This window comes from Neoarius graeffei, chromosome 7, assembly GCF_027579695.1.
Source record: "Neoarius graeffei isolate fNeoGra1 chromosome 7, fNeoGra1.pri, whole genome shotgun sequence".
Taxonomy (NCBI): Eukaryota; Metazoa; Chordata; class Actinopteri; order Siluriformes; family Ariidae; genus Neoarius; species Neoarius graeffei.
Genome location: NC_083575.1, coordinates 55,878,573 through 55,901,311, shown reverse-complemented (window position 1 = coordinate 55,901,311; position 22,739 = coordinate 55,878,573). Strand labels below are relative to the sequence as shown.

At 40.7% G+C, this 22,739-nt stretch overlaps 1 protein-coding gene across 4 annotated transcripts in view; it reads right to left on the bottom strand.

Moving 5' to 3' along the window:
• smap1 (small ArfGAP 1) overlaps positions 1 to 22,739 on the bottom strand; it is a 275,166-nt gene that overhangs the window by 192,032 nt on the left and 60,395 nt on the right. The gene's annotated exons all lie outside the window — the stretch shown is intronic.

The following is a 22,739-nucleotide window of genomic DNA, read 5'->3' as shown; positions in this document are numbered from 1 at the left end:
CTGCATAAAATTAAGTAGTACTTCAGTTCACGTTCACATAAAACATCAGAAGTGACGGAAGATGTGATCAGATGAGAGGAATCTTTATTCAGAAGACCTCCGTCATGCAAAATAAATATTATATATTTCAGTGGTTTTTCATCATTTTAAATTTTTCTGAATTGTAGATTAATACTAAAAAGTCAGACACATTATGAAAATATATATATATATGGAATTGAATAAATGAATGAACCCTTTGTCACACGTACCAGCGAAATTGGCCATCAACCCGTTTTTATTTGGTAAACAAACAAACAAAAAAAAGTGTTAATTAAACCAGAATATGTTTTATATTTTAGATTCTTCAAAGTAGGCACCTTTTGCTTAGATGACAGCTTTGCACATCTTGGCATTTTCTCAGTCAGCTTTATGAGGTAGTCACCCGGAATGGCTTTCAGTTTACAGCTGTGCCTTGTCAAGAGTGAATTTCTTGAATTTCTTGACCTCTTAATGTGTTTTTTTATTTATTTTATTTTAATTTTATTTATCCTTTATTGAACCAGGAAAGTCATATTGAGACTATCGTCTCTTTTTCAAATGGTCCCTGGCCAAGAAAGGCAACACTTGAAAATTTAAGTAAAAAAATAGAGAAACCTCATCTACAAAAAGACCAACATCAAACAAAGCTAAACACACAAACAGCAACAAACACCAATTAATACAGACATAAGAACGCAAAAGCAGAGCACACCATATTACACAAACACCACACAATCACTGCAACATAAGGGTTGTTTTACAATCAGGGTACAAAGTTTGTGTCACAGGGGTCCAAAATTCAAATTGATTCAAACTGGTTCTTATTCCAGTTTTTAAGTGAAGGACAAGTTAAAGAACAGATTTCAGGTAATTTTTTGACACGTGTGTATGGTAGTTTTGTGTAATCTGCTATAAAGAAGATTAAGTGTCGCTTTAATCAGGGCTGGGAGAAACAAATGAAGTGATTCTCGGAGAGGACTTTTTTTTTTTGACAGTTCAGAATCCACTACTTCCATAGTGCTTTTAAATATAAGGCTGTAAGCTTTGTGTTAGTTGTCTCTAATATTTATGTCCCAATATCTTGACCACATTTTAGGATGAAAATAATCATTTTAGATATGTTATTTTATATTGAAAAATTAGCTGTCTCGGAGAGGACTTTTTTTGACACAATTACATACTAATTTGATCAAAATAGTCTGAAAACTTACTGGCATTCAACATTAAAACTTAACTATGTTTCCAATGATATGGAACCAAATATGTGTTTTATGGTATAAAGAATGATGTAAGTGCATCCCTTTTGGAGCTACCTGTGGTCAAAAAAAGCACTTTTTCTAAATGACACGAGTAATTTTGCTAAATATGACATATATTGCCATACATTCACCAAAAATAACGTTATCACCAAATTTTTTTTTTTGCATGGTAAATAGAGCTATCACAGGGCTACAGTAAACAACCAAGTTTATTTAGTCAAGTCTTTTGATATTGAAGATAAGTGTTAAATGTGATTTTTAGCTTGCGTACCCTGATTGTAAAACAACCCATAACAAAACACCTAACAGAAAAATTAAATACAGTAAAGAACAAAATATAACAAGAATATAACATACAACAAACCGCATAAGAAACCACAAACAAAAAACAAGAGATAAGAACAGTAAACTACATACAAATCACTTATAGCTGAAGGCCTCTGAAATAGGGCTGCACAATTAATCGAATTTAATCGAAAATCACGATTTTGGCTGCCACGATTAAATTAAATGAAAATCGCGATTTATTTCCATTTAAAATGCGAGCTCTGCTGCATATCTGATCAAGCACTTTTTGACCAGTACTCCGCCAAACCATTAGGGGGCGAACCGACGCATGTAAGGTTTCATTACTCCGCCTAAATAAGTAAGCAAGCAAGCAAGCCAAGGCAGTGTTGCCAGATTGGGCAGTTTTAAGTGCATTTTGGCAGGTTTTGAACATATTTTGGGCTGGAAAACGTCAGCAGTATCTGGCAACACTGGCCAAGTGCGCAGAGCTTCAGTGCAGCGGTATCTTCTTCAAGGGGTGATAGCGTGAGAGTAGGTAGCAGATTGAGGCGAGAGAGAAAAGCTAACTATGTCGGAACAACAGACTATTTAGCACTGGAGGCAATGTTGTGACCTGCCTTCGCTCATGTTTAAAGCCAGAGCATGTTGATAGGCTGGTCTTTCTAGCTAAAAACTTGTAGGCCTCAGTATAATGCTATGTAATTGTTGCAACTGAGTTTTCAGTTCCTTCATCCTTTGGTAATTTCTTGGATAAGTTTCATTTATTTGTCATTTGGAAATCAGAATTTCTCTTTTAAATTTCATTCTGCACTGAAAGCTGTTCATATTGTTTGTTTGAATATAGTGAAATAAAATTTAAGTGATTTCCCTAACATCAAGAATAATCGTGATTAATAATTGCGATTACAATTTTGATCAAGATAATCGTGATTATCATTTTTTCCATAATCATGCAGCCCTACTCTGAAACATACAATTTAAACTCCTTGAGATAAAACTGCTTAGCTTCAACGGTTTCTGCAAAGCATTCCAGGTTGAAGGAGCATTGTAACGGAAGGCAGTTTTACCAAATTCAGATCGTACAGGAGGTGTAGTAAAAAGAATGCTATTGCTAGACCTCAGATTGTACCTATTGTTTTCTATTAGAGAGAAGACTGATAAATAAGAGAGCAACAATCCTATCACTGCCTTATAAATGAAAATAAGCCAGTGATGCTGTCTACGAACTGAGAGTGGAGGCCAACCTGATAAACTGTATAAAACTACAGTGGTGTGTAGAATACTCAGCCTTAATGGCAAAGCGCAAGGCAGAATGATAAACAGAGCCCAGTGAGCGACACGGGGTTTTCTAGAAAAATTTAGTATGAGGGAGCAAAGCGCCCCCGGGGGGGTGGGGGTGGGGGGGTTGTCCATCCCCCCCGCCGTGCGAAGCCTTTGAAAAATTGAGGCTACAATGGGACATTGAGGCTATCTGAGAGGGAAATTGTAACAAATTGTTTGTCAACATTGAAAAAGAAAGAAGTCCTCTTCTTCTGCCCCGGACAGTCTTTGGCTTTCTTCTGCGGGATGACATCTTTAAATGCCCAAGTGTCAACAAAAACAACTCGCGAACTACTTCTGTCAAAAGCTCCCGTCCCGGGGTGTGTGTGTGTGTGTGTGTGTGTGTGTGTGTGTGTGTGTGTGTGTGTGTGAGAGAGAGAGAGAAAGGTCATTCAGTCTCGAGAAATCTCGCTCTACAAGTCAGCTGACCTTGGATGTAACCCACGTCAAATCTCGCGAGAGCAGCCACGACAAGTAAACATGGCGCCTCAGTCTGGAAAACGCCAATTTGGATTGCTTTCGCACCCTCTGGCGGTGTATCTACTATGATTGGAATATTTTTGGAGTAATTATAACACATTTGATGATCAGACACATTGTCACGTGGTGTTGCTGGGATGTTTTCACGGAGAAAAGATTGTTTTGAGAAAGATTGCAAGTTGTGCAGTAGCATATAAGTGCATGGCCTAAGTGTGACTTGGGGTTCAATCGGTATTTCGGCAAGAGGGCGCACTCCGAGAGCAAGAGGGCGCACTCCGAGTGCAAGAGGGCGCAGCGCCCCTGTTCAGACGAAAGCCTGATACAGACTTTGCTGCATGCATATAAAGAATGTCTCCATAATCCACAACAGACAAAAACGTAGCAGCCATAAGTTCCTTCCTTCTTTTTAAATTAAAACAAGCCTTATTTCTATCATAAAAACTTAACCCTTAACTTCTTTACCAAGTTCTCTACATGGAGTTTAAATGAGAGCTTTTCATCCAGTAAAAAAACCCAGGTATTTATAATATGCTACTTTTTCAATTTCCTCACCATGTAGAGTGACAATTTGAGGTAAATCCTGCATGTTACTAGAGTGAGTAAACCGCATATTTTGTTTTTTTAGAATTAAGCACCAGTTTTAATTTCAATAGATTCTTTTGTAAAATTGTGAAGGCATCCTGCATTTTCTTTAGTGCCTCATATGGAGATCTGGCAGTACTGTATATGATTGTATCATCTGCATATAAGCGTACAGCTGCATCTACATTTATACAAGTATCATTTATGTAGATTGTGAACAACAGAGGCCCTAATATGGAGCCTTGAGGGACTCCAACTATTAGTTCTGCCTCCCCCGACATAATGCCTTCACATGTGACACACCAATATCTGCTAGACAAATAGTTTTTAAACCATTCAATAGCATTAACAGACATCCCACAAATAATGCGGCACATGAGGACTCTATAAAATCAATAGCACTGAGAATATCATCAACTACCTTTGTCGCTGCTGTAATGGTATTATACCCTTTCCTAAAGCCTGATTGAAATGGAGTAAGAATGTTATTTACTGTTAAAAAAAAAAAAAAAGTCTTTTAACTGATCATTAACTAACGACTCAATTTTTAGCTAATACTGAAAGTTTTGAGCTAGGACGATAATGGTCCATAATTACTGGATCCCCATTTTTAAAGAGTGGCGTTACATGCGCTGTCTTCCAAGATTGGGGTATGATGTTCTGTTCCAAAGATAGATTGAAAGTATTTGTTAGTGGTTCAGCGATAATACTTGCCACAAGTTTCAAAAGGGAAGGGTCAAGCCTATCAAGCCCAGCTGACTTTTTACAATTTATGTTTTGCAACACAAATAAGACCTTCTCCCTTGAAATTGGTTCAAAAGTAAAGAGGTCCAAGCCACAAACACTGGGGTGAGATAACCCTGGAGATGAAGGATGTTCTAGCTCCTGCTTAAAAAGGAGACCAGCAGTGGCAAAGTGGTTATTAAAGGAATCAACTATATCTTTAGCGGTAATTTGCACGTTATTAACATTAGGGGTGTTCACACGGCACATATTTGCATCGATGCTGCACCGATGTATTTTGTTGCGATATATCTTATACCGGTGTAAATTTTGTGGAGCTTTCACACGTCACAAACCTGCTTACTAGAGAGAAGCGTGTTAGCACTGGTGCAGCCCCACTTGCGTTCACATGGCAGTTTTTGCGACCGTGCTATATGATAGTAATAATGCGGAAATATGCGCATGCGTGAAAATGTACTTCCTTTTCCCGGTTGTCATGGCATCACCAAGCGCCGGGAAAACAACGTGGATGAAGGCACCAGTGTTGCCAGATACTGCTGACATTTTCCAGCCCAAAATATGTTCAAATCCGCCAAAATGCACTTAAAACCGCCCAATCTGGCAACACTGAAAGACACGCAGTTCTGTTGTTGATATTCGCCATTTTGGAAGCGCAAAATACCAGGATGCAAGTTATGCAATGCCCGTCTGTAATCAACTCTCCTCACGCGTAGCGAGTCTACCCCTGTAGTGTTCAGACGTCCCATTTTATATCGGCGCTGCCCCGCAAACTAGCATTTACTCCGGAGTAAATTTCTTAAACCACCTCCCGAGCAGGGTTAGATTTGCACCGGTTTAAGCAGCTTTCAGGGGCTACACCGGTATAACTTTGTACCGTGTGAACGCTCTACCGGGGCAGCCCCGGTGCTACACCGGAGTAAAAGTTGCCATGTGAACACCCCATTTACAAGTTCTGGAAGAGCTGAAGAAGTAGAGTTTGTTTTCATTGAATTTATAATTTTCTAGAATTTAGCTGGGTTTTGTAAATTTCTTGTTTCCTCAAGGTAGAACTGTGCCTTCAATTTTGAATAAATCGCCAACAGTGTCACCAGCAAAGCACCCCCATACCATCACACTTCCTCTTCCGTATTGCACTGTGGGAACCACGCATGTAGGAACCATCTGCTCACCTTTTCTGCGTCTTAAAAAGACATGGCGATTTGGAATCATCAATATCAAATTTGGACTCATCAGACCAAAGGACAGATTTCCACTGGTCTAATGTCCATTCCTTGTGTTCCTTGGCCCAAGCTATTCTCTTCCTCTTGTTCTTCCTTAGAAGTGGCTTCTTTGCAGCAATTTGACCATAAAGTCCAGATTCATGCAGTCTTCTCTGAACAGTTGATGTTGAGATGTGTGCGCTACTTAAACTCTGAAGCATTTAGGTGGGCTCTTATCTGGGGTGCTGTTAACTTGCGGTTTCTGAGGCTGGTAACTCTGATGAACTTGTCCTGTGCAACAGCGGCAACCCTAGGTCTTCCTTTCCTGGGGCGTCCGTGTGCGCATGCGCAGGTTTACCTTGACCGTTCACTGACCGTGACCTCATCGTCAGTAAACGAACAGCTGGCTGCTGATATTTATTAGTTTGGTCCTGTGTTTCCTTTCCTTCGTAACACAGCTTTTCTTCTCGCTTTCCATTACTGCAGTCAGTCTTTCACGTTTCATTCGCACACTCCCATTTTTCTCTCCTGTTTCAACTTGATATCCCACAATGCTTTGCACGAACAGGGAAAGCCCACCATGTGATGCATGATGTAGTATCTTGAATTGGGTCATGTTGAATCAAGAAAAATATAAATAAATAAAATGGAGAATTTAGGGCCACGTGACCCTAAATTCATTAATTGTTCTATTAAAAAAAACCCTAATAAAAATTGGAAGTCTGTGATTTGAATTCAGTAGCTTTCGGTCCACTAAACAAAAATAATTGGGCATCAGGGAAAATTCTTTTTATGACCTACACTTGAAAAATCTGAAAGGTCAGTCTACTTTTAAAGCTCATAGGCAATGGTTTTAAATTTTATGCACATTTGAAACTTTATATGTTAAAAAACCCTCTGTAATCTTCTTCTGGCCCCAAGAAGTATTGTTAATAAAGTAATAAATAAAATAAAAGTTAGTGCGGATTGCGGCAAATCTCTGTTCGGCTATTTTCGTGACTACTCGGCGCGTGACGTCATTTAAGTCAAACAAACCGCTTGAGTTGAGTCCACTTCCGTTTATTTACATTGAAATGAGACAAAGGGATATTTCCTCACTCAGAGTAGGCTATAAATAGTATAATGCCGCGGATGGCAGGCTAATGTGGCCTACCAGTGCACTGTCAAGTAATCGTTACCTATATCCACTAGGGAGGGCGGTTTAATTATTCTTCAAAAGGGCTCTTATTTAGTATTACGACGAAAGTAGGAATTTATCATAACTACCAGGATAAATCGTTTGGGCGCGAGTCTTGTTGAGGTCTGGGGTCACCGTGATCAGAGTCGGCCGAGTCGCTGTCTGATTCCGAGGCCGCACGGTCAAACCAGTGAGCCGCATTCACCGATTGCTTCGCAACGGCCATAGGTTCATATATATATGGTTTCACCTCTCGATATTTAATTTGGAGAGTTCCGACTTCAAAATCGCTATCAGACATTTTCAGGGTTCGTGCAGGATTTTTGTTAAGACATTTAAGGACATTTCAAGAAGTATTCAAGGACCACATCACAATGGGTACAATCAGGATAATGAACATTTGATTGAACTTTTGAATGAGGAAAACTGGCATTTTGGGTTGCAAAAACCTTTCCAAAATACTCCACAACCAGTTTCACAACCATGATATCGACATAGTTTGTGTTTATATTTAGTATTCTTTGCTTTTTGAGGTGTTTAGTTTTGGAATTTACGATCGTTAAAGTCGCTCATGGTTCGAAGCTTGGTAGCCGAGCCTTTTATTTCATTTGTTATTAGAAAAAAAAGCATGGCCTTTGCACGGGTGTTACATTTTATTCGTTTCTTTTATTTTCGCTTGTTGAATGAAGTCGTATTGAAGTTCAATTAAAATTAATTACAGAAAGATTTGTTTGCTTAAGTTGCTCTTGAAGCTCTGCAATTAACTTGTCTTTCGTAGTTCTGGTTCTCTATCCTCAATTTATCAATATACAAATGCTTTATGTCTATGCCTATGTGAATCAAAATAGCTTACCTTGAACTGTTTTTGAATACCAACTGATTCTCTTTATTGAACGAACAAAAATCAGCAACATGTGCACGCCTGCACGCCCAACAGGAGAATTCAATATGGCGCCAGAGAACCAAAGCGCATGTGCGAAAACACAGGAAGCCCAGAGTATTCATTTTAAATGATAATCGTGTCATAGTTTTTCTATATTGATTTCACTTCATTTCTCTAATTTTTCCTTTTTAATTTAATTATTACACCTGAATACATGGGAAGAATTTAAGTATTTTTTTCAAGGAGTATTTACGATTTTTCAAGGAATTTTTCCTATTTTCAAGGAGTTTCAAGTGCCCTTGAAATGAGTTTTCAAATTCCAGCACTTTTCAAGGACCTGCACGAGCCCTGCATTTTACACAACCTCTCACGACCAAAGTCTGTACACGTGTGCTCGGTTCGCAGGTAAACACAGAACTGCTCCCAGTCTGTTTGACTTAAATGGCATCACGACGACGGTCCCCTGGCAGTGAAAGTGCGCATAAGTGAGATGTAAACAAACCTTCGGAAATTGGGCAAAAGAGTATATTTTAACCGTTTTATTCAATTTTAGGGTGCAAATTAGACACTAGGAAAATTGAATTCGCTTTTTGGGTCGTTTTTCTAGACAGTAAGTTGAAATTCTATGTTTCACCTCCGACCCTTGCCTCAGGGATGAGAATGGGACATTTAAAAAAAAAAAAAAAAAAAAAAAACTCTGAAAATGTCTGCCAACTTTGCCCACACACACATATATACATACGTGTGTGTGTGTGTGTGTGTGTGTGTGTGTGAGAGAATGTTTTCAAATTCAATGATGGTTTAAAACGTTTATAAACTTTAAGATAAATCTTAATGATATATTAGATTCCGCCTGACTCTGTCTGACAATTTAAGTAAAACGTACCTTTGTGCTTTTTTGTTTTGATGTGCTCCTGGATGTTTCTAGCTCCTCTGTTTCCATAATTGATCATATCTGAGCACAGAATACACAGAACCTTTCCCGGCACGTCGTCACAGTTTGTGTCCCTATCTGCACAGTAACACTACTATCGAGCCATGCCCATCGGAAACAGTTCTTTATCCCGTTCAATTTATCGATCTCCCTGGCACGATCCTCATTTTTGCGGTCCAAAACTTTCGCCATATTAGCGAAGTAACTTTGAAAACTAACCAAAATAACTAGAACTTAAGAAGTGATCAAAACCGTGTACGTGTAGCTTGTTTCTCCGCGAATTGTAGAAGTGAGATGAAACTAGTGCCAAAACGTTGCCGGAAATCGTCGCGAGTTGTCGTTAGCATAAATATTGAAGAAAGCAATGACGACTTCCGTTATCACAGCTGCAACTAATTTTGCGATGAGCGCTGCCAAAAGATGCTGGCGGGCGGGCGGTCCTGCCTGCTTGTGCCACCACAAGCCTCGCCTCGCGCCGACCCCTACCCCCGAAATTTTCTCAACGGATTTATACGTTTCACAAAAATGACATTTTCAGCAGGAAAAACGCGGAATTCCGTACATCCGCGGAAAATTCTCATCCCTGTTGCCTATGACCTTTTAGATGGCTTTAACTCATCAGCTCAGTGATATGGAATCCAAGGCAAAATGTACTGAAACCATATTTTAAAATAAATAAATAAATAAAAATTTATTTCACCTCAATTATAGCAACATTGCTTCAGAAAAATCTTGGTTTGAATTTTAAGAAATGAGAGTTCAGTTTTTTCTGATGCAATTCTGTTCCTGACTCCCCCCCCATAAAAGATTGTGTTCCAAGTTAAACAGTCGATTTTTCCTTTGCATTTCTAGGATCAAAAGATACCCCATACAGTGTGAAGTTATTTAAAATACCATTACCTTGAGTACTGCAACTTTAAAAAAAAAAAAAAAAAAAGTTACAGCATTTTGCTGTGAATGTAATTCTGTTACTGAAGAACTACCCATATAAACATGTTTTTGAGAATGAATATCTTGGAGTTAAGTAGTGCATTACGTCACACTGAAGGTTGGATATGTCTGGTTTGAAACAGCAATTATGAGAGATTAGGAACAGTCATGAAACATGGTCTAATGCTTATTGTTCCACAGTTGTGAATGCAAATCCCAACATATCAAGCTATAATCACCGAGGAGGAGAATGTGTGTTACGATTAGGCAGCAATACTGCAAAAACATTTTCAATCAGTTCATATTTGACAATGTGTATAGAAAGATTCTATGGTGACGTGTTAAAATGCCATGAACTGGACAGCTCTAATTACAGATTTGTCAGGGTGCACGAGTGTCTAATTTGTCCTTGGTGAACACTCATAGGGATTAGTGAACGTGTGAAATTGGTTAGCTTTCAGAGCAGCCTCGAAACTGCATGGCACTAAGCTTGATGATGTGCCAGGAACACGACCATGTAGAAAGCAATCAGTGAACCCTTTACCCAGATCATAATACCGTATTTAATGCAGAATTACAGCCGTGCTCTGCTATTTGCAATCTGTGCGTGATCACCTCTGGGCTATAACGCATGGCCATATTAGCAGGAAATATCACCAACTAAAATATCGGAGAAAATATATATATATAAAAAAAATTAATCACCGCCATGGAAGGAGGAGACAAAAAGATGGAATTGCGGATATTCTGCCTCATTCAATCAGTCATGTTCGGATTGTTCATCTGAGAGCATTTCAATGCAGATCACCGGGGAAAATGGTGAACTTGGAACAGCAGTGTGGCAGTGAACAGGAAGAGAAGCAGAACAGCTTGCTGCTGTGAACTCAACCTGCATGGTCAACAGCCAACACGACCAATGCAGTACTGGCATATCTCTCTCACACACACACGAGCATTTCTTAAGTGCTGCATTTCCTTAAAAGCTTCCATTTGTTTTCCTGATTACGAGGTTAAAAAAAAAAAAAAAAAAAAGGCAGTACATATGCATTTACTTAAATATTTCCTTTTTCAGCCAATTACATGCTCAGTTAATATCAATGTTCATGCTACAAAAGAGCATGGTGTTCATCAGGCATCGCTACCAGGCAAATACGCTGCTCTACAGTGTCACAAGTGTGGGTGTTTGACAGAGAGAAAGCGGTTATGGCACCGGTCCCCTGGCATGTCACAGGAAGAGCACAAGGCCAAGCTTTACACGTGCGTCATGCTGAAGCTAAACAGGCTGTCCTTCAGCCAGGGTGGAATGTGCATGAAGCATGAGAGCAGCCAGAGCTGAAATGTTCACAATCTCAAACTGCCACCACGAACATCTTTTCAATCAGGTCCTCATTCAGTCAGTCAGTCATACACACGCGAACCTAACTGCACGTCTTTGGACTGAGGAGGAAACCCAAACAGACAGCATGCAAACTCCACACAGAAAGGCCCCCCGTCAGCTGCTGGGCTTGAACCCAGAAAAAAAACCCTTGCTGTAAGGCGACGGTGCCAACAACATGATCTGAGCGGTGAAAATCTCTGTTCGGATGCTTATTATGCCCCATATCCAGGGATTCCTGATTTCATTCTTCCTAAACAGGAAAAATCAGGACGGGAATCATAACAAATCAGTCAGTTTTATATACAAAACACGCAGTTCTAATATGATATTTTGATTTTGAATAAAACACCTGTATAAAACAGGATGAGAAAAGTGTGTCAGTCATTCTGAAAATTCACTCCCGTGTCACCCACTAATCCATATCTTTCAGGCAACATTTTGATCCAGATCCAGGCTTTACAATTTAAATAAATAAAATAAATTTAAAAAAAAAAAAACCACTCCGCTCACTACGGAGACGGGTTTTACTCCGTTTTTGGAGCAGGTGGTCAAATCAATATTCAATCCAACTCCATCGAAAATCTTAAACTACAGTGGACACAGATGGTCCCACAGGTTTGCGGAACCATTTTTCCCCACCAGAAGTGACACTGCACACGCAGCACAATCACAACTACTCGCTAGCACGCTCACAGAGGATTCATTTCTGCGTTTCACTTGCTGCTTTTGTAAAAATATGAAAACATGCATACAGTGCCAGTCAAAAGTTTGGACACCCCTACTCATTCATAGGTTTCTCTATATTTTGACCATTTTTACATTGTAGTACAATACTGAAGTCATCAAAACTATAAAACAGATATGGAATTATGTGGTGAACAATTTTTTTTTTTTTTAAACACCGTCTTTCATATTTTAGATTCTTCCAAGTATCCACTGTTTACCTTGATGACGCTTTGCACAGTATTGGCATCATCTTAACCAGCTTCATGAGCTAGTCACCTGGAATGCTTTGACATGACGCATCTTAAATAAATAAATACCGAAAACGCCGAATTAGAAGGTGTTTCCAAACTATTGACTGCTACTGTACATCTATACTAACCATCAGATCAACAAACAGTGCTGCCATGATCACACAAGTCAGTCATCGATCCAATGATCTTTTCACTCCTACTGTACCATAAACAACCTTCTCAAAGTTTTATTTTCACCAACGCCAAGGTGTGCTCTGTTACAGTAAGACTACAGACTGAAATATTGTGCTGATATTCAGTAAGCCTTTGCTGTGCAGTTAGTATTTAGATATATTTGGGACAGACATAATATTTAAATAATATTGAGTGGTATAGCAGATATATTCCATTCAGCTAGCACGATATTGAAGGAGTCGAAGATGAGGGCTAGCTGAATAGAATATATCTGATATACCACGAAAAAAAGCCAACCAATAATAATATTATTATTATTATTATTATTCATACAAGAAAGAAATGCTTCTGTACACGTGCAGCAGAAAACGTGCTCATTGGATATTCACATCAGCTCTGATGTTTGACGTAATGATGTCTTGATAACCATGAAACATCGTAAACTATATTGAACACTCATTCTCCATTGGGTAGACGGATGTAATACACGTAGGATAAGTGATAATATTGCATGCTGTCAAACCAAATGGATGAAACCCGCTAGAAAAGAATAGAATACATGCATGTTATTTACCAGCTGGGAGGTCCATATCGTCAAATACTGTGACCGAGGTCTTGAAAGTACTGAGCGAGGCCCTCTGAGCCGAGGTCAGGGTATTTCACCATACGGACCGACCTTAAGCTGGTAAATAATATATTTTATTTTTTTCTTTACCAAATTCTAACAGAAAATGAGAGCACCCGAAAGGGAAAAACCAAGCTGAGCCGCCATTTTGAATCCTCATTCACAGCTGTAATGCAAATGGCTCTCTCCTCAGTATACAAGTGCACTTCCATGGCGGGGGGGGGGATAAACAAACAAACAAACAAACATACATTTTGCCGCCTATGTAGACCCCTATTTATACAAAATTGAGTCATTCAGGATTCAGCCATGTTTTTGCTCAGCGTTCGCAACAGTTAGAGGTTTTTAGCTTTCTCCTGAAATGTTTTCTTTTATTTCTTCTTCCTCAGGGGAGTAAAACTCGCTTTCGCTGTGAACACCGTCGTTACCGCTATCCATGCTGTAAAATTAATGCTATTCTCCTGAGAAATGCTGGCAAAAATTTATAAGATTTTTGATAATCTTATAAATAAATCTTGTAAAAAAAGATACATGTTGACAAAAAAATGCTACCATGTTTGCTGTTGTTGTGAACGAGCGAGTTGCCAGAGGTCCATATCATAAGATACGGACCCGCTCGCCAGCCAATCTGAGCGCAGGATTTAATGGAAACCGGACCGCGAAAAAAATTATGCCACCGAAAAAGTGTTCTGTATGTATAATAAAACGTTACATCCGATTACAACACAAACACGTGCGTCGCTCATATAGAAGAAAATTTAATTACAGCGGAAAATACTCATGTTTTTAAGATGCTTTGACCACTACCTCTACTAGCAGTTGACTGAATAACTGTTCATAAACTCCGATATTACAATTACATCCCTATACATGACCACATGAAATATGGTTGGTGGAGAGAGCACCCACATGTTCACTCGCACGCAGACAAAGCATGAGGAGTTCCTGATGTCTACATTTGTACTGCTTATGAAGTGAGCGAGCGAGAGGAAGTCCAGTGGATTTGTTAGATCTAAATCAGAGGAAATATATGCATGTGTGACTACATGTGTCAGGTTTATTGTGTGCGCCTCCTGTCAGCGGCGTTTGCAGTCAGTTTATTTATATTTTTTTTAAAAAGTGTGTTTAAATGTTCCGTTTAATGCGGGTCTGTATTTTGCCTTCAGATCCCACAATCCAACTGGAAAGGCACAACTGAAAAAGATCATCTTCAAGAATACCATGCACAGAAAATCTCAGGTATCTTCGGGTCATGGCAGCTGGATGGCATCATTTGGTGTTCAATTCAATTCAATCATTTACGTCAAGTACAATGAAATTATGCTGCTACTCCAACTCGGTACTCAATACAATCAATAAATAGTAAAATAAAATAAATAGAACAATAAAAAACATCTATACAAATGCAATCAAGAATACAAAGTACAACGTGAAGAGTTCATAAGTGAGAGGGTGGCTTAGGCAGTTGTCATTTCTGTTTGTTTAGGTATGTTATGGCATATGGGAAGAAACTGTTTATGAATCTAGTGGTTCTGGATTTGATGGACCTATAACGCCTGCCAGAGGGCAACAGTTCAAACAGATGGTGACCTGGGTGAGACTTGTCCTTGATGATAGTTTGTGCTCTGGAGAGAATACGGGAGCGTGCGATGTCTGACAGAGAGGGAAGGGGGCAGCCGATGATTTTCTCTGCTGTCTTTATGATTCTCTCCAGAGCTTTCTTATCGGCAGCAGAGCACCCCGCGAATCACGCAGAGATGCAGTCTATCAGGATGCTTTCTATAGTCGACCTGTAGAAAGACACCAACAGCTTCTGACACGGATCGTTTTTCCTGAGTATTCTCAGGAAGTGAAGACGTCGTTGAGCTTTCTTTACAGTTGCCTGTGTGTTTAGTGACCATGTTGTGTTGTGGATGCCCAGAAGTTTGAATGAGTTCACTGTTTCCACACACACACACGCACGTTATTAATGAGGAGAGGCTGATGGTTTATGTTGTGTTTCCTAAAATCTATTATCAGTTCTTTTGTTTTTGTAGCATTGAGGATGAGGTTGTTTGCAGAGCACCACTCGGACAGGCACAGGACTTCTTGCCTGTCGGCGGACTCATCGCTGCCTGCAGGGATGTGATTTGGGGCTGGTGAAATTATCTGAAAATTTTAGCCGGGGGGCTGGGGGCCACAGGCCCCCAGCTGGTCCAGGGCAGCGGCCTGGTGGGGGGAAGCCCCCCGAAGCTCCTGGGTTCTGGGGTTTTCTGACTTAAAAATTGTACTAAAATGGCAAGCAAACGCACAAGAAAAAAAACTTGTCATGATTAACAAATTCAAGCCAATTTAATGGTCAACATGCAACTCTGACACACACACTCTGGCTCACTCTCTCACACACACTCACTCACTCTCTCTCACACACACACACACACACACACACACACACACACCCAAAGAACCAGCGCGAGCAGGGCCCGCTAGCCCCGCGCCTTGTGACGTAATTCGCCCCGAGGCGAGCCGCGGTTTTTCTCCAACCACTCCCAGCGGAACTTTTTTTTCACTATTCTGTCGATTTCTTTAACTCGATTTGCATCTTTACGCTCGATCACGGAGGCTGCCATCTTTCAACTCTGAAGCGAGCTTACGTACAGCTATCTAACAAGCGCGTTCATTGGTTGTTACAGAGCGATGAGCCAATCACGTACCTCGTTTCATCTCATTGACGCAATTACGTCATTGAGATGAAACAAGGTACGTGATTGGCTCATCGCTCTGTAACAACCAATGAACGCGCTTGTTAGATAGCTGTACGTAAGCTCGCTTCAGAGTTGAAAGATGGCAGCCTCCGTGATCGAGGCGTAAAGATGCAAATCCGAGGCTGCCATCTTTCAAACAAAGTCGGAACGAATAGGATATGAATGTGGATGAGGGAAAAATCGGAAAAAAATTTTTCTTCAAGTTTTGAGGTGAAAAAAGCGGAATTCCGCGAATTCGCGGAAAAATCACATCCCTGTGCCTGTAATGAGTCCAACCACAGTAGTGTCATCTGCAAATTTAAAGACAGAAACGGAGGGAGATGGATGTTCTTGTCAATGTGTCCAGTTGCAGTCAGAAGTTTACATACAGGGACATGGTCATTGAAATATTGGGCTTTGTGATTTCTTTGAACTGTTCTTTTTCTGTGGCAGAATTTGTGTACATCTTTAATTGGGGGAAAAAGGAAGAATTTGGTGCAAAAGTTTATTTATTTTGGGTTTTCAGAAAATCAACATGGGGTCAAATACAGGGTCAAAAAGTGAAATTGCTTTGATTACGAATTCAGCGGTGCTGAAATTTCCAAAATGTCTTAACTCGCCATGGTCAAGGACTCTTAACTTCCTGTTAAGGAGGACGGACTACAGCTGGTAGGTGGTTTTTTTTTTTTTGGTGTACATCATAAAAAGGGTTTGTTTGACAGCGCTCATTGGATTGACCAGCACACAATACAATGGGAAAAATCCAAGGAGCTCAGTGCAGATCCAAGAAAGAGGATCATAGATTTAGACACTCAGGAATGTCTCTTGGAGCAGTTTCTAAACTGCACATTCCAAGATAAATCATTACATTACAGAGCAACGTACAACAGAACTCTGGCATACCCACAGCAGTTGGGGGTTCGGTGCCTTGCTCAGGGGCACTTCAGCCATTCCTGCTGGTACAGGGATTCAAACCAGTGACCTTTCGGTCCCAAAGCTGCTTTTTGAACCTTTAGGCCATGGCTTCCCCCATCAGTTCAAACAATTGTACTTAAGTGTTCGTTATTGGAAGGTGTAGCCACTTTAATCAGTTTTGCAAGCTGAAATTCTCTGAGACTGACTTTTAAAAAGAAGAAAGAAGAAGAAAAGGAAAAAAAAAAAACCTGACATACTATATTCACTTAATATTGTAATGAAATTAGGCTCAGTTTACATACCATCTTTTCATCTCCTTGTTTTAATTTTATTATTTTATGCACTCTAGCACAATTTTAGAAAGATTTTTGTTGAAAAAAAATTAACAGTTATCTTTAGTAGTAGTAGTAGTAGTATTACATGTGATGAATGATGCTGCTGCATCTAGAGCGAGTAAGCCATAGCCCTGTGCTTTGGGGAGGTTTTGGAACCTACATACTGTGCTCCTGCTCACCCACAGATTCTTCGAGCACCACCTTGGGGCAGATAAAGACGAACATCAGGCAGGGCTGTCCATCTCTGATGCACAAACAAGGCTGTACATTCTACCTGTTCGTCAATTCTGCAATACTTGTCTTTGCAACGTGAATTATGCAAATGAGCTTTCCAAATCACTGACCATGCTCCTGTGCGTGCTGGCTGACCTCTGAAAATGGAAAGTAGATACTGTACTTGAGATGCTGCAATCACTTTTCGAGAAATGAAGAAATTTGGTCCTTTGTACACATGCTAATGCTCACTAGAACTTGTTAAACTAAGTCGCTTTACAAAGTAACAGAACCCAGGGTTTCCCACAACCCTTCTTCTAAATGGACTTAAAAGATCTGCAGGTCATTCATTTATTTCTCAGAAGGACATCAGGAATTAAAATATCTGCACATGCCCTTAGTCCTCCATTCATACTCATTCAATTATATTTGTATAGTTCTTTTAGAAAAAAAAAAAAAAATCCCAAAGCAGCAGCTATACAGAAATCTGGATGTAGATGTGGATCATTAATGAGCAATCCAGGGTTGACAAATGACCCAAAAAAACCCAACACTGAAATGTAAGAAGGAAAAAAACAACAAAAAAAAACATTCAAAAAAAGAGACATTATCTTCCATTTGGTGATGCCAGATAGTGGGATTATAAATGATTCTACTAGACAGCAGGCCTAGAAATTCATATATTTTTTCACCAGCCAGCCGGACTAGTTACCTTCCAAAGTAACTCGCCAAACAGAAAATCAACTCGCCAAAATGTGTTCATGTATGAATTTTACTTCTGTCAAAGATAACACAAAAGAGAGTAGTTACCATTGTTCATGACTAATGTGCATTTATTTCAAGACCCGAGTATTTTGATACTGTTGTTAAATACATAAATGAGAACAACACAGAGCACCATAATATAATATCAACAAATAATAATATATTGGAAAACTTGGCAACTTGGTGTATGAGTAATGAAAACAAATATACTTCCAGTACTACCATGACTATAGCACCCAAAATATGTCCAACATGCTTTCTGTATTTAACCATTTATGAGAGAGAAAGCATGAGGAGCTTCATATTGACGAGGAATCAACTTGAAAAAAATTCATTATTCCATAAAAATCGTATCGCAGCCAAGGCCTACCCTGCTCCCATGTTTGCTTATAAGTCCTTTGTCGTTTCTCCTTCTCGTACGCTTTATTGGCGGCCTTTTTCTCCTCTTCAGACCGAGGTCGCTTATGGCCCTTTTCCACTACCCTTTTTCAGGTCACTTCAGCTCGCTTCAGCCCGACACGGCTTGCGTTTCGACTACCAAAAACCAGCACGACTCAGCTCGCTTCAGCCCTGCTTAGCCCCTAAAACTCGCACCGTTTTGGGGTAGGGCTGAAGCGAGCCAAAGCGAGCCGAGTGAGGCTGGGGGCGTGAGCAGACACTCCCCTGTGCACTGATTGGTGAGGAGGAGTGTCCTCACATGCCCACACACGCCCCGCGAGCGCGCTGGGATCTGTAAACACCGCAAACCCGGAAGAAGAAGAATTACTAATTACGAGAATTTCTGAAGCCTTATGCGCCTCGCCTCATCTATACGCTCTTGCCAGTATCTGTTGGCGTTGTCGGTGACAACAAGCCACAGCACCAAGACCAGCAACACTAACGACCCCATGTCCTCCATGTTTATTGTTTACTATCCGGGTCGTGAGACTACCGCTTAAAAGATCACTGATGTCACTGTTTGCGCTGCTTAACGACATCACCTGACATCCACCCACTTTCACTAACTCCACCCAATGTGTCCACCCACTTCCAGCCAGCACGGTTCAGCGCGGTTGTAGTCGAAATGCAACTCCAACAGCCCCGCTCAGCTCGACTCAACACGGCACGGCTCAGCCCAACTCAGCCGCGTTTGTAGTGGAAAAGCGGCATTTGTCCCTGTCTCTGGCGGTTTCTGTACACCTTTCAGAAAATTCCACATCGCAGCATAGCTTTGGCAGATGTAGATGTAAACAAAAAAACAAAAAACCACGTGTTTAAATGGGCGATAATGTGGCCACGTCTATTGAATTTGATAACGTGATTACCGCGATATTCAACGAGATGCGTTATATGCATGCGCAGTAGTGAAAAAACTGACAGCCTGACTTGTACACGATGTGATTCGGAATTCTTCGATATTTTCCGTCCTGCCGATAAACACAGACATGGCACACGCTTAATATGTGGTGGCTTTAGTTGACTGTGTCTGAATTAGGGCTGTGCGATGTGGGAAAAAAATGAATATCCCGATATACTGAAATCTCCTCTAAAGGACGCCATGAAATCTAATGGCCCTTTTCCACTACCCTTTTTCAGCTCACTTCAGCCCGACACGGCTTGCGTTTCGACTACCAAAAAACAGCACGACTCAGCTCGCTTCAGCCCTGCTTAGCCCCTAAAACTCGCACCGTTTTGGAGTGGGGCTGAAGCGAGCCAAAGCGAGCCGAGTGAGGTTGGGGGCGTGAGGAGACACTCCCCTGTGCACTGATTGGTGAGGAGGAGTGTCCTCACATGCCCACACACGCCCCACGAGCACGCTGGGATCTGTAAACACCATAAACCCGGAAGAAGAAGAATTACGAGAATTTCTGAAGCCTTATGCGCCTCGCCTCATCTATACGCTCTTGCCAGTATCTGTTGGCGTTGTCAGTGACAACAAGCCACAGCACCAAGACCAGCAACACTAACGACTCCATGTCCATGTTTATTGTTTACTATCCGGGTCGTGAGACTACCGCTTAAAAGCTCACTGATGTCACTGTTTGCGCTGCTTAACGACATCACGTGACGTCCACCCACTTTCGCTAACTCCACCCAATGTGTCCACCCACTTCCAGCCAGCACGGTTCAGCGCGGTTGTAGTCGAAATGCAACTCCAACAGCCCCACTCAGCCGCGTTTGTAGTGGAAAAGCGGCATAACTTTTACTCTTTACTGTTTTCACTACAATCCCTGCAGATGAAATAACATTCTTGGTTAACTTTACAGATGGTTTTCAACAACACATTTTAAATTTTCATGTTCGTGATTAAATCACAATTGAGTTGAAATAAGACGATTTTTATTCAACAAAGATGTGGCACAAACTGCAAAAACAATCTTGAAAATTGCAACAAAGGGGCAACACAAGACAGAACTGCTCAGAGCTCAAACCAATAAAGTGCAAGCTCAATACTGAGAAAGACATTTAGCCTAAATAAGAAAAGTGCTCATTCATTAAATTATTTTAAAAAAATAGATCTCCAAGCTATTAACCTGACTACTGAGAACCACTGGAACATTCACAATAGAGAGAGAGATCTGCAAAACATAATTTTTCTCTTTGCACACTTTTGAACTGAATGTTTTCTGGCTCTGCCTCTCAGATGTGTATAATTCCGGTATTGCCTTCTCTGTAAAATGTCTGCGACCAGGCAACTCATATTTGGGATCGAGTGTGTTTAGTAATTTTTGGAAGCCTGATTTTTCCACTATACTAATTGGGATCATGTCTTCGGCAGTGACGTGAGTGATTGCATCCGTTATAGCTCTCCATCTCTGACTCGTTTTCTCATATGGGGGGGGGGGGGGGGGGGGGGCTTTGGAGAACGAGGCCGCTATGGTCATTTGTTTAGCTTGTGGGGGGGTTTTAGCTCATGGGCAAGTCGCTCGGAGTTTCAGAGACTCTTCATACTGTACCAGGTGAGTCTTCAGGTGATGGAACATGTTTGTAGTGCTGCTGCCTTTCGTGATGACAGGGTTTTTTTTTTTGCACACTTTACAAACTGGCATTTGCTGTTCCATGTCCTCCTCGCGATATCCAAAAAAAATGCCAGATGACTGACCCCTTACTAGTTCTTTTAGGAACCAATTTGTCCGCTTCCATTTTTGTCACTGTAATTGACAGAGCTTACACGGTAGCCTATGCAACACCAGCGATTGCACGAACTGAGTCAGCGCAGTAAACTGAAACTAGGAAATCTTCCCGCAAGTTCCTTTCAGCACCGAGATGTCGCCCGGGATTGGTTGGTGAGTGCGTGACGTTATTGTTTTTGTTTTTTTTACCCTTAGGCAGCCTCTCACGTTACTGCCTGAGGGACAGGGAGAAAACCACCGGAAAAGGTTTTAAACAAATACAAGTCGGCAGATGACCATAAAATACTCGATAGTAGTGATATAATAATTTTATGTATCTCACACAGAATTTTCGGAGATGTATCGAGTATATTCGATATATCGCACAGCCCTAGTCTGAATCTTCGCTTCATATATATTTATTTTCAACTAGCCAGCCGAGCTGGCTAGTGACAGGAATTACCCGCCAAATGACAAATTAAGTCGCCTCGGGCGACTGGACCACCATGAATTTCGAGCCGTGGACAGCCATAGAGAGAACAAACTGATGCATTAAAAGATGTTGAAAGTGTAAGGAAATGCTCAGAACAGGACAGGTTTTATGATTACAGCAGCAGTTCTCAGAAGGTGCAAGTCTAGACACACTTTCCCGTCTCCTGATAAGATTATCCACTGAGGCAGGAAAGGGAGACTTGAGAGTAGATTACGCTACCTGTAGCTGTCAGTGTTGTAAGGGCATTTAGATCAGATTACAGGATCGACTTTTGTTTTGACTTTGAGCTACATTTTCCATCTAAATCGGCTCGCAGTGAAGAAGCGAAGGGAAAAAAGTAGCCCGAGTGATATCACTGAAATGACTGGAAGCTGACAGAACGTCTGTCAGTTTGTGACTGCAGAAAGTAAATCAGAAATTCCCGATGCAAACACAAACGTGAAAAATGGAGGCGTGATCATAACTGATGCAAAAGGCAAATCGATCAAACATGATGAAGGAACAGACCAACAGTTCAGTCGTTTACTTCTAGGCATGGAACAATATGTTGTGCAATGATTAATCGTGATACAAATTTATGACAATCAAGTCAATTAAATAAAAATGTGAGATTATTAGACTGTGTAATCTGTTCATTTTTCCTTGCTGGAACTGTGCTGTTTAGAAATCAGAGGGCACAATAACATTGTTATACATACGGGCCACTTTCTCCATGGAATAAAAACATGTATTCCATTCCCTTCTAGTGGGTTTATTGATTGCATGCATCATCGTCATATCGCTTATCCTCCCTGCATTACGCCACTCTCCCCAATGGAGAATGAGCGTGCAATATTGTTATAATATTGCACACCATCAAGACAACATGACGTCACACAGAGTTCATGCAAAGATCCAGTGACCACTTTTCTGCCACGCACGCGCACAATCATTTCTTTGTCGGCTGGGGGAGAGAGAGAGAGAAAGAAAAAAAAAAAAAAAGAGGGTTAATTCAGTGCTCAGATTAAGCACTAAATAAATAAAAAGGTGATAAACTGAAGACGTGCTGACCACCCAAAAGGCTACCAGAACTTCATTATCTATTCTTCCTGCATATTTACAAGAGAAAAACATACCAACGGACATCAAAAAACTGGAAAAAAGAGACACGTCGGAGATGTAACACTTCCATGCTGGCAAGTGATTGACAGTTTGTGTACACACGGCCATGAGGTTTGATTCATTAAAAAGAC